Genomic DNA, 14,564 nt, shown 5'->3' on the forward strand with positions numbered 1-14,564 from the left:
CTAAATTATGAATCAGCACACGCGTACAAAGGGTGTTTACTAGGATCCTTTGCTTGAGGTCATTTTCCGCATACTTTAGAAACAAATGAATTGCAAATACACACCTGGTGACTTGGGTCCTGACAAGTTACATCCCAAAGTAAAAATCCGGACATAACTTAAAATTTCCAGCCTCCTATTGTAGTTTCTCCAAAGAACTATTTTCTCCCTGCCCAGGAAGAAAATATTCCTGTGAGGGAGAGTGCGGTTTATAATTTATTAAAAATTCTTAATATCTAGAAATCATTTTGATCATTAAAAGCTGATTATAGAGGGTTAAACTCGAGCGATAGCAAACCCTGGAATAGCCAACTTTCCATCTTTATCTCTATATTATTTCTTTTGACGTCAATCACTGTCAATAGTCGATAAACGTCAGCATCGGATATTTTATAGTCAATAAAAGTGATTGATTGTTTGCGTCATGAATTCCACATTTTAAGAATTGCTTTAGATTCTTTTAGGATTTTGTATTTCATCTAATGATTCTGGAATCAGTATTATTCGATTATATGAGTCTATTTGTAAGGACTTTTACCATTTCAGTTATTGCCCCTAGGGATAATTTTCCGCTCCCATGGTCTTCCTTTCTTTACGTCTTTTCCAATTCTCCAAAGATAACCCAAAAGTAAGAAAAAACGCACAGTGACGAAATTTTCAGTAAAAAAAATATTTAGTGAACTCTAAAACGAATCGTATTTCAGTCCTTGATTGCCATTTAACCAAAGAACAAACTTTCAAAGATTTTCGGGAAATACACTCCAGTATTCTTTAAAATTCCTTTGAGTTTGGACAAAATGGAATCTTAAAGATATTTATGGCAATCGAAGTTCCAATGCTACACTTCTCGACAAAATTAACATAACACATATAAAACGTGGTATAACATGCGCAGCTTGCTATGAAGCTGGCCAAAATTTGGTATGGTGGTGTACCATAGAATAACGATGAAATGAGGAGACAACGAGAAACTCCGGGCAGGTATAAGGGACATTTCTGGAGTTGCTGAAGAACTACCAAAAACGTCACATTTACAGAAATCAATACAAGATGCTTGAAAATATGATCACATGATATCAATATGCTTATGATGCCCTCCAATGGCTAAACAGGCCTGACAGCGGTGAATCATGCTCGATATAAGAGTGTCTATAAGATTCTGTAGAAACAAATCCCATTCTTCCACCAGCGAAGATCTTAACTCACCAATTTACCGAGAAGTTAGTTCTCGGCCAGCAAGGGGATGAACAAGGACGTCCCACGCATATTAGATCTGATTTCAGTCTGTGATACAGTGGTAGGATCACCGTCCTTCCTACAGCGGGTGGTAAAGTCCTGAGTTTGAGTCCCGTTGATGATCTGAGGAATTTTTATGGGTTTTTGTTCTCACAACGTGGCTAATTTAGTCGGTCTCATGCCAGGTAGCATGGCTTTTTCTCCCAGAAACTTGAGTTTTTCTTCGAACAAACAGAAAATTGACCTCGGAACACACGCAATTTACATACCATATACATGGAGCAACATGGCCTTTGTCGCCGATGCTCCTAAAAACCCAACAACAACAACAACAACAACAACAATCTGTGATAGTGCTGGCCAAGGCAGTCGTTAGATATCTTCAGTTTCATGATATTCCTCCACCACGCGAGCTCAACGTGCCGTGGCGTTGTCGTGCATGGAAAAAAAATCTAGGCCAACTGTACCCCTAAAAATTCGCACATGGGTTCGAGGATATGTTCTCGTTCTCGGTACATCTGCGCAGTTACGATACCCCTATCAAAAACATGAATAGAGATTGGGCCATTGATCATTATTCCGCCCCACACGAGAACACCACCTTCACCGTAAATGTCCCTTTCTCTGATGTTGGAGAGATTATACCGCATTCCTCGTCTCCAGATGAAATTCTGCTGTTGTTGTAGGGTTTTAGGAGCATCAGCGACTAAGGCCATGTTGCACCATGTATATTGTCTGAGGTTTTGTGGTCGATGAAAAACTTGAGTTTCTGATAGGAAAAAAAAAAAAAACATGCTACCCTCGGCTAAGACAGACTAACTGAGCCACGTTGTGAATAAGGCCCATAAAATTTCCTCACGTCATTGACGGTACTCGAACTCAGGTCTTTTCTGCCCGGTGTGGTGAGGAAGGCGATTCTACCAACTATGCTACCCTCCAGAGAAATAACGTCTAGAATCTGTTTGTAGGATAAAACGGGACTCATCAGAAAATATAACTAAACCCCATTTGTCAGTGGAGCTCACTAAACTGCATAAAGATGTCCATCATGCCCGGAAACAGTACCAGCGGCATCTTGGATGGCCTCCTCCTCCAGGTGTTGCCCGACTCTATAATGAATACATCATTAAAAGGAATCAGTACACAAAAGCAATAGCAAGCAGGAAAAAAGAAACGTGGACCAACTTGGTTGAGGACCGTGGCAATGCGAATACCTGGGGGCTCCTCTAAAAAATTACTAGGGAGAAGATCTTTACCTCAGTCATCTTGGGGTCTGTAGTCGTATGAACGAATGAGTCAACTAATTGGCTCGACTCTGTCACTCTCATTCTGAACAATCTTTTCCCAACTGATAACCCCTTGGAAGATCTTCCCGAACATGCTGATCTTCGAGCACAAAATGCTAGTTACTATTCTCAGTCCTCAGCTGATCCCTTTACCATGCTGGAGCTGGATACAGTACTGAAAAAAATTAATCCCAGGAAATTTCCGGGCATGGACCTGATTGAATATGTCTTCATCCTCAGGTTCTATAAATTAACGCCATCACATCTTTTGCTTCTGTTCAACAAGTGTCTACGAGACAATCAATTCCCTAAGTGTTGTAAAGAGATGCTGCTCCGGCTCATTTAAAAACCAAATAAACCCTCAACTGAACCACGGTCCTTCAGACCTATTGCCCTATTCGCAAATCTTGGAAAAATATTAGAGCGGCTAATGGCCCTCAGAGATCATTTTGTTCCTTTCACAGGATTTAATCTCCCCATCCCAGTATGGCTTGACACCGGGCCGCTCCTGCGAGGAGGCCCTCTTTGATCTGGTCCTTCATCTGGAGGACTCTACCTCCAAATACGAACTAGCTATTTTCATCGACTACGAGGGAGCCTTTGAAAGGTGGGAAAGTGCCACCTTTCAAACGGTTTGGTGGGAAAGTGCCCTTGAACGTCTCCGTGCCGCCAGATGCCCTTCCAATTTGTACAAGCTGTTCCAGAACTACTTTTCAGAGCGCTCCGTAGTAGTAGAATCAAAATTTCTTCAGATCACAAGGCCTGTCTACCAGGGTTGTCCTCGGGCCCCTGGTCTGGAACATGGTTCTCCAAATTTGGCTTCGTAACTTCTTTGACAACACAAAAATTGTAGCATTTGCGGATGATCTCATCATCATCGTGTCTGGAAACTCATGCTCTGCTCTGTAAGCTAATGCTTACCATGTTTTGTCCAATCTCTCCATCTGGACTAGGTTAAACAAGCGCCACATAAATCCAGCTAAATCCAAAATGATGATCTTCAAGAACAAACTTGACCTGCGGAGACCCCCCTCAAGTCAGGATCTCGGGAGTGCAACTGTCCGAGATCTTGCAGAGTTTGTGGTCACCATTGACCACAAACTCTGCTTCTTCCCACACCTCCAACACCTCAGCACCAAAGTTAAAGGTTTTTCTGCCTCCATTCTCGGAGTTTCCCTAAGTGATTGTGGTTTGTCCAAGAGAATGTTATCGCTATACTACAAAGCAATATTCCTACCCATTGCCGGTGTGTGGTTTCACCATGCAGTTATTATAAAAATAAGAAACAAACTGAACTCCATTAAAATAGGATTGATCTTGGCCACTCACCGAATCTGCAGGACTGTCTTCACGGCAACTATTCAGGTAATTGCGGGAACTCTCCCACTTGATTTGTTTACAGTTTTCCAAGGGCTCTGCTTCAGAATCAAAAAGAAAAACCAACCTGTATTCTGGTTGGTTTTGAGCTTAATCTCACTGTAGATGTAAAGCGTGAAAAAACACGATGTTACAACGAACTAGTCGACATCTGGTAAACCAGGTGGAACACATCGCCACAAGGCACAGTAAAAAAGAGATTCCTTCCTGAGGTAACGTTTGCAATGAGCATAACCACAACATCCTGGTTCTCTCTCAGCTATGCTTTTGTGCAGCCAAAGAAAACTAGTACCATCTTCTTTTTGATTGCGACTTGTACGAGGATCTCAGAGATCAATTTCGGAGAGGAATTCCCAACTTCTCCCCAAACCAGTTGAATCAATTAATCCAGACTCCAGACAATCTTTCTTGCCTACAGACCTTTGCATCTGGCATTTTTACCCGGCGGAAGACCTTGTATGCCAATGCCAACGAAAACCAAATAAGTAATTCTACAGCCTACATTTCACTGGTGAAAAGAAAGGCTAAAAAAAAAAGTCTTTTTATTAAAGATATTTATTTGTTTATTTTATTATTTATTTATTTTTATTTATTATTATTTTATTTTTGCTAAATTTGCTATACTTCTTATTATTTTTATTTTACTTTTACCTGCACCACTAGCTTCTACATTTATTATTATTATTATCTTTCCTCTGGAATGGGCCCCCAGAGGATCCTGGCCCACCTGCTGGCAACACCAAGTGGGTCAGAGTCTCTTTTGAGACGGTACATGTTTTTCTAGGATTGGCCCACCTTCTCTGGTGTGGACGAGTACCCAGACTCATCTGCCCAGGTGACTGCTGTTTCTGGGTAGCTAAGAGGCCAGAACAGAACACACACACATAATACACACAAACCTACATCACACACACATATCTGGCCCATTTGTAATGATACTGTTCTTAACAGAGATACGAGGCGGAGTTGAACAAACGTTCTGGTGCCCCCCTTAAATATACATATGCCCACATGTCCACATGTATACCCCCATTTGTCAGGGCTTCAGTCACATGTTCATGGAGCCAGTTTTGACGAGCTCTTGCCTTGGTCTGGGGTTAATGGGATATAAAATATTAGCTGTCTTTCATAGAGTCCACTTGAATTGAACCTTCTTAACACAGTCTGGTTGGAAACAGTCCAGTTCATCAATTTAGTTCTAAGCCTTGAACATTATTTCTTAGTTGGCATGAACAGCCTAATAGCTTCTACGATTATTTCCCTGAATGTTTCCTATTTACAATTTTCTGCTGGTAACACCATTAGCTGGTCCCACTGCGCAGAATTTAAAACCTATCTGAGACCACTGTAGTCATCCTTAGAGAAGCAAAATCCCTTCTCTTCACCCTTGATAGTAGTTACGTATTTAAGTAAATTCCACGTCAGTGCACTGTTTTCCGTCCTGCCACCTCGTGGCTCTTTTATCTGTAGATTCTTAATTCCTTAAGAATCGCTGCCGATAATCAAATCTAGAGTACTGCTCTCCTCTTGTTGCCTCTTTAATAGTCATCTAATAAGTCCACAAAAATCTTGCTTGTGTGTGAGTGACCAACCCACAAATTCCAGTCGACATCTGGAAAGTTAAAATCCCCCATTATAAGACTTTCTGATTTACTGCCCCACTCTACAGTTTTTCGTTGTACAGTTGTTGTACTATCTCTGTACAGTTGTTCGTTGTATTCATCACAGTCATTAGGTCTATAACACACTCCTACTCTCAATTTTGTTTTCCCAGTGCTTATCTCACACCAAACTGACTCAGTGTTGCTCTAGCCACCTATTTCGACTGGATGGACCACTGCCTTAAATTTAACACGCTTCTTAACTAAGAGCATAACCCTTTCCCCTTCCTGTCCTGCTTGTTTTCTTTTAGAAGTATCAGAAACTAAGACCGTATTGCTCCATGTATGCTGCTGTAAATTGAGTGTGGTCTGTGGTCGATTTTCTTGAGGAAAAACCAGAGTTTCTGGGAGAAAAAAGCTTTGCTGCTCTAGCCTGAGACCGACTAACTCATCCACGTTGTAAAAAAGGCCAATAAAAATTCCTTCCATCCTCGACGGGGCTCGAACTGAAGTCTTTCCATGTGATGGAGGGTGAACTATGATTCTGCCAATTGTGCTATCCACGAGAGCGGTTTGCGCATCTACCAGTAGGGTTTTAGTCACTGTCCTCCCCACACCGGTGGGGAGGACGGTGGTAAAGACCCATGTTCGATTCGGTCAATGACGCGATGAATTTTATGGGCTTTTTTCACTCCACAGCTGAGTTAGCCAGTCTCAGGCGCAGGTAGGAAGATTTTGTCCCCGAAACTGTGGTTTTTTGTCCATAGAACAGGAAAGTCGACCGGAGAACATGGACATAAATTAATGTCCATTTAATGGCCATTTAATTTATGGACATAAATTAAAAAATAAGTTTGTTCTTGGGTGGTCTCTAATATTACAGTTTTTTTTTTTTTTGTTTATGATTCGATGGAGATGTTTAGAGATAGCTGAGGTACGAACTGCTTCTCCATAAGTATAGCCTGATCGAATATGGTAATAAATGTACTCGATGGTAATCTTTACAACTGAAATATGCCCTCGCATAGAGCGTAACCTCGCTAAGAGGAACTAAGAGGCAAAGAGCGCATATTTAAATACGTGAACGATGTCTCTGAATAATTTTTAATTCGGTATTTTGCTCAATACTGAGTGAGCTTCTTTTAGTTCAAGAATATATGTCCTGTGGTGTCATCTAGTGCGACGAATTTGAATTAATAATAATAATATTATTATTAGAGTATTATTGTTTTTATTAAAATAAAAATTCATTATTATTAAAATATTTATTTTATAAAATACGTTTTTTACTATTTAATCTTTTATTATTTTTATTATTTATTATTATACGTTTTTGTATTATTTTTTATTTTACATTTTTTAAATTTTTATAAAAAATAATTTTTATTATTTTTATTAAAAATAATATTATTATTTATTACTAGAAAAATAGTAAAATAATTTATTTTATTATTATTGTCACTGTAAGTGTATTTTATATTTTCGTTCATACAGAAGGATAAAAAAAGGACACTCTTTTTCATATATTAACAATGACAGTTTATTTTTAAATAAACACATTGACATAAATTGTGAGTATCGTTGAAAATAAATAAATATTATGACAATCGTGATGGACTTCAAAGAGATTTGTTTAGTAATGAAAATTCCAAATTTATACTCTCTTCATTGTTTTTTTGACTTTGAAAGGCATACTCATAATCCTTTCTTCGACGTAATGAGGGTACATGTCGTCCATCCACTTTTTTCCTTGTCTAAACATGTCCTCCGTTCTTCGATTATCTTGAAGAATCATTGGAATCATCATCAGAGACATCGCAGCCAGAGTTATCATCAATCCAGCAGGCAACGTGGCCATGAAATATGTCATCAGGGCTATTTGATGATTGGTCATGGCGGGAGCATGGTGGGCTGTTTCCTGGTTCGCTAGACGCTCGCTGCTGTTTGGATATGGCAAGAGTAACAATGAAAGAACACACTACAATGAAAGAAAATAAAACTTAGAATTAAACATAACTTTAATGAAAAATCAACAGTAGTTAGTTGAAGTGTTAATGATTCATTATTAATATTCGCATTGAATTCCGTTGAGTTGAATATTGTTGTACATTAATGAAGCAAACAAAATTAAACTAACCTTTTGTGGATTATGCGCATAAGTTTTTCGTGTGCGGACTCTAGAGAGTCCGCACACGAAATAGCACTTTGAAGAAAGCAGTTATAAATAAGCATTAGACACGATTCTTAGGGTACAAATCCGCTTAGTCCGTATGGTCAGAAAAATTAGTGTTTCATTACTTCTGTTAATTTTTGAAGGACCGATTAGGTAATGGCGCATTGCCCACATCGCTGCAAGTGTCTTAGACTTGTGAACGCTGCTGGAAAGGAGGGTCCTCATTCCATTCCAGTCTACATGCCAGTGTCAATATAGACTGCGTGGATAGCACAGTGGTATGGTTCCAGTTATATTACTGCTCAGCAAACAGTTGTAGCATTGAGTGTTGTCCTATGGAACAACATGACACAGAATAAACCCATCCCAGTCACACAGGCAGTAATTAGCATCACTTTAACACTTTTTGTATTAAAGTGATGCTAAAGTTGGGCAGGAAAGACACACTAGGGTGTAAATGCATAATACCAGAACATTGCTTTTCATTTTCTCCTGCGATTTCAGTATTCATCCAAGGCATTGATCTTACGTCAAGAACACTGGAAAATCTGCAGCAACACTTGCAGTTCTCCCTCCAGTGAAACAAGCCCTTGGTTGAAACAATGGTTATATCACTGTATTGCCACACGGCTGGAAAATTCCTTAGTTTAAATTGAGCAGGTCGTGGATTATATCGGTTTATACTTACTCAACAAACTTTTGGAGACACAACAGGAATTAGTATCCAATTAGTATGAACTTAGTTGGTAGATATAATATACTGATTCATCATAACCTTAGTTTCTTCAGCATAAATTCAAAACAACCTGAGTTGAACACGTGAATATATCGTTCGGGTTTTTGCTTTCCGGGATGAAAAGCTGAGCTTCAGATAGAAAAAAATCATGCCACCTTCCTGAGATAGATCAACGCTTGGCACTGCATTTAAATAGGCCACAATAATTCTCTCATCAACAGGATTGATTCCTCGTTTCGTTTACTTATTTTATTTGTTTCTTCAGGACATCTATTTCGTATTAATTTGTTTGTTTATTAATATTTCATTCGTACTTGAAATAATTCTTTGTATTTGCTTGCTATTAAAACTGTTTCAAATTTTAGGCTTATATTTTAAGGTGTGAGTTGGGCATCCAATTTCACTTTAGATCAGAGCAATCCCAAGTTATACTATAAAAGGAAAAGGAGCATACTTTACACTGTTGAAGATTAAAAGGACCTTGAGGTTGTATTACATCTTAAGTTTCTCAGCAGCATGATATAGTACACCTGCAGGGACAGTGCATATAACATTTTATCTGATTTCAAATTTATTTTTATTATTATATTATTGATTTATGTACATATTTTTTGATGGAAGTTGTTACATAAATTTTACTTCTTTGCATGGGTGGCCATAAGAACTTATAGATTGCAATTGATTCTGGCAGCTAAAATTCTAACTCCATAGATATCAACGGACTGTGCACTTTTTGTGGAAGCCTACGGACCACAGCCCACCTAATTCGTGCATGCATTTTTTTATATCGCAGTGTAAGATAAATATGGCAGGGTATGTTTATATCGAATACTGTATTCAACAATTATGTAGTGGAAAATTTTCAGCGTGTGAAACGCTGGGAGTTGAACCATAATCCCCGTTAAGGGGCATGGTTCATAACCTATAGAAACGAAAAACAGGACTTTTATGGACTTATAAAAGTAAAGAGAAACAGATGTCGCTTGTTAAGCTCCATATATTGTGTTTGTAACTGTGTGCTATCGTGGGTAGCACACTGAGTAGAAAAGGCCCAAGTTCGAATCCCGTCAATGACGCGAGAAATTTTTATGGGCCATTTTTCACAATATGGATGAGTTATTTTGCTAAACAAAAGCCATTCAACCTTTATCTGAGACGACTAACTCAGCCACGTTGTAAAAAAGCCGATAATTCCTAACGTCATTGATGGGATTTAAGCACAGCACTTTCACTCGGTGCGGAGGGACATAGATTATAATCACTGTGCTATCCATGAGGGCACAGAAACAGATTAGTTTCTATTATAAATCAGTTTATAATCATAAAATATTGTTCATACGGTTCGACTTATCTGCTGGTCTAATTCCCTATGAGTTCTAGTAAATAACCTCGATATTTCAAAGGTCTATAAAAATTCACAAATAAATTTTGTTTATTAATGGGTGTGTGGGTGTGTGTATGGTGTGGTAGGTTTCTACAGTATGCTACGTGCAGTATTTCAGGACTTGCACGTGGGGATTATACCTAGGACGACTGGACTTTGCCGAAATTAGGTCCACTTGACTTGAGTGTCACTCGAATATCAGTTCCATCAGCGTTTTAGACTACCAGGTAGCAGGCCAACCCAACTTGACATACTTGAAATAAAGTCTAATGTTTAGGCGAAGGGTACTGAAGATTCTATTTAACTTTTATGTGTAAATGAAGGATATTGGGTTAAGGTTAAAGGTTACCATCAAATACTGAGGTAGTTACACTTGTGTAAATTTTATACTCAATTACCACTCATTTCTATTTTATGTGTAAATACACATAGCAGCTCTAAAGATATTTGCGCAGTTCGTGTTTCGTGTTTACACACTGCTGAGGTAATTGAACATAAGTTCTCTTCTTTGATATTCCTTTAAACGAAGTAAAATCATGAAAAACAACACTATTTTTGAGTCACTCTTCATGCTTATAGGAGTGTTAACCGCCGGATCATTGTGAAAGAGCATGTAGATTGCGGTATATGTATCACAACTTTTCTTAAGTCGAAATCTTTGCATCCGGAATTTTAGATTAAAAATGTGATCGTTATGGAATCATTAAAAACTAAAAAAAGTTAGAATGTGACATTTAAAATATGGTTGACTTAAATTCCTAACGCGCATCTATATGCGCGTTAGTAATCCTCATCTATTCCCAGTTTAAGTAAACCTGCTATATCAGATACTGAAATCAAAAATTTACTTACCAGAGACTTGAACATTGCTTGTTGTTGAAGATGACCGCCTAGATGAGGATATAAGAATGAATGGAACTGTTTGGAATTGTTAATATCATAGACACTTTGTACTAAAAAGAAAAAAAAAACTTATCCAATGCCTATTGGAACGCCACCCCACATAAAATCTACTGACTATATTGTTATGCCACAAGATTTCCATAAGTTTTCCCGTGACGTCATATTTGTGTATGTACCACGTTTCCAGAAATGTGTTTTATGACATTGTGACGTCGCTCTGGTGAACAAATGTATCTTTTCACAGTATGTACCTTGCGATGCTTTGTTGGGCACCGTTTGACAATAAGAAGTCAATTTAGACTCATTAAAATTTGTCGGTCCTTTGACTGTTTTTTCTTTTTGCAGGTAGATTGACTGACGTCTTGTTGATAGTAGTAATACAGTTTCCGCCTACTTTTGTGAAAATGTTCTTATTAGCTTGGCGTAAAACGACATTGACTGTCCGCTTCCGTCAATTATGGTAGTGTCATCAAGGTGTCGGTGACCTATCAATATATACTTCCCTGTTTGCTGGAAATCAAAGTGCCAAACACCTGAACCTGAGTGGCTAATGCAAAATTTTATGAGATAATGATGAAAATAAATAATGAAATGCAATATTATAACTCCTTTAATCAATTTTAATACATTTTTACATTACAGGTAGTTAAAATGTTTTCATTTAGATCAATTGACATTTTATATGAATACAATACACTCAAAATATATTTTATTTTCATCAGCAGTAAGTTCTGGTTAGAGGTTGTACGTTAACAAGCACAATTTAAGCATTTTTAAGATTATTTGTGAATAGAATCTGTCTGAGAAGTATATGACTTTAAAATGGTGATTCAGGTCAATAACACTGGTGTGAGTATCCTTAATAAACAGTCTTGTTCTTAAATTTCCTTGAAATAAAAGTGGATAAAAGAATTTTAAAATATTTAGATGAAAAATAATACGTTTAAAAACTTTGTGATTGAAAATGGAAATTTTTTGATGTGAATGTTTATATAACTAAGCCTTATTTTATTTTTATATATTTAGAGAAAAAAAATCTCTGCTCTCTCAATAAGAAGGATATACATGTATTTTAGCTAATTTATACTTTGATTTTTATAACAGCGGTTCCCTGAAAGCTAGCAGCCAGCACCAAGCTAGCGAAAGCGTTCTGTAACTACCTTCACCATAACTGGATGAAAAACACATCATTTCTACTCGGAAATTTCAAAATACCTGATGGACATAGATACAACGATATAAGCCAGCAAAATAGCAAATACTAAAACGTATTTAACAAGTAATTTCTTATACTCCCACAAAATAAAGGACCAGCCTTCATTTCGTCGATAAAAAAAAAAAATGTTAAGGAAAAACGAATTATTTTAAACTGCAGCGATAACATAGATATTAATTATTAATTAATTCATTAGACATTGAATGAATTAAATTCTAGCATATATTTTTGTGTTTATTTAATTATTTTTTAACGAATAGATATATATTTTTAAAATATATAATTAAAAATAATAGAAAGTAAGTATATATATATGTATCTTAAATTTAGTGAAATTAATATAAGTATATTATAAGTTTAATGAATCTAATTTCAGTTTTAATTTATGTTTATTAGTTTCGAAATATATATATATTTTAAAGAAATAGTTTATATTTTCAGTAGTATAAAATAATTTATAGAAATTTTCATTTCTATAAATAATTTATAGAAATGAAAATTTCTATAAATTATTTTAGGAGTCGCTGTTAAACAATTTCTGTGACGTAATTATTTACATAATATCGTTTGGCTGATTTTAGATATTGCTTGATAATTTCATAATTTTTTTTTTTTTTTGGCGCATGATTTAACGCCCCCTGGTTTTTTGATTTGTGCTTAAATTAAAAATATTTATTATAGAGAATTTAAAATGAATAAAAAATGTCGTAAATTTAATACAGATGAATACAAGTACAGTATAAATTTACAGATATGGAAAGTATTTATAATCGAAAAAATAATATAAATGTATATTATATATTATAATTTAAGATTTTAGATATGAATAATAATAAAAAATTAATAAAAATATTATTTTTAATAAAAAATATATGCCGTGTGACCAGCACTTCAGACATATTATTTATACGTATATTAAAAGAAAGTATTGCTGCTTTTTGTACTGATCATATGAAGCTAGAATTTAAAAAAAAACTAAGAGAGAGAGAGAGAGAGGGAGAGAGAGAGAGACCTAATTTGATCCGTTGTGTTACTTCAAAACAAGTATCGTACATAAAATAATTATTGTTTGAAAAATGTTCGAATTATGTAAACAGAAATATAAAGAATGTCCTGCCATCTGGTGTACATACTATAAACTACAGAAATGTATGTTGTTTTGAAAATATCATGGTCTGTTATAGCAATGAAGTTTTATTTTAGAAATAAGTGAGTATAAAACAACTTGAAAGTTCTGAAGAGTTGATTAATGAACCACTAGATGGCGTGATTAGTTTACACTGGAGAAATATTTACTGAATGAATTTTTTTAAAATATTTGTTAATAATAAAGAATATAATACTAAAAATGCTTAAATCTTATAATTATTTAATATTCAGTAATTTAACGATATTTCATTAGATTTAGCGCCATCTAGTGATGACAGAAAATTCACAGACATATTTTTTTTAGCATTTGTCACACCGGGCACTATTAAACTGTTCATCGCATAGCCAAACATTTGTAATCTGTGTCCACAATTGCCATCATTCTTTTTTGTACGTTTCGAAAGCTTTTTCAACCTTTCCCCATAGATCCATTATTGTATCTGTAATACTGATGTTACCATTCATGTGTCTACGTCGACGTCCAGCTGTGGTTGTTACAGTGGGAATTTGGGCAGCACCATTAGTGTTTACAAAAACCGTGAAGAGCATGCTCAGCAAGGGTAGGAGTCCAACCCCTAAAAGCAACAGTGGCAATAAGAGGCTCGTAAGATCAAAGCCACCATGGCCGTACGGTGGCAGGAACCCGTAATCGTAGTGTCCATGAGGATAGCCGTGGTGGTGGTGAGATAAAAAATAGTCTTCCTTGACGTGTCTGGAAGAGGAAGGTCTGAGGTCGTTTGTCTCTTTCGGTTTGTCATAATATTTGGTAGTTGGCGTTACCGAAGCCAAAGTACTATGGACAACCAAAGTGATGGTCAAGAAGGACAATGCGTTGAACTTCATCCTGCAAAATAGAAAGAACGTAATTTTATAACTTCTTGTTTAATAGAGCACTATTACTCTAATATTATATTGAATTAGAGCTATTAATGTTGTAAAGTTTTTATGTAAACATTTCGAAGTTTTTTTATGTGTTGCTGTATTTTTGCTCAATACTGAATACAAAGGTTGAAACTAAAGAATTTTCGCCCTGGAGGTTCATTATCTCCAACATACGGTTACACAAAAATGGGGTTGTTGGCTAGTTCAGAAACTGCAAAGGAGAATGCATCAAATATGACCACATGATACTTTGCTTGGATGGAACTAGTTTTATCTATCGTTAGCTGCTATGCTATGCTATGACACTTAGAAAGTCTTGGCTGAGTTAGTCGATCTCAACCGAGGATAGCAAGGTTTTTCGTCTAGCAAAACAGGCAAGCCGACCAGAGAACACATGCAATTTATGGACAAAATACACATTGATGAATGTAGTTGTTCTCGGATAAACGCAATATGACATGTTTTTTCTTTTTCAGTCCACCAAACAACTGTTTGTAATCCATCTTCAAAATAAATTACTGAAACTACTCACAGTTTCAGTAATTTATTTGGACGTAGGTGATATTAACCTTAGGTGACGCA

This window comes from Mastigoproctus giganteus, chromosome 1, assembly GCF_048544385.1.
Source record: "Mastigoproctus giganteus isolate SK-2022 chromosome 1, ASM4854438v1, whole genome shotgun sequence".
In the NCBI taxonomy this organism is placed as follows: domain Eukaryota; kingdom Metazoa; phylum Arthropoda; class Arachnida; order Uropygi; family Thelyphonidae; genus Mastigoproctus; species Mastigoproctus giganteus.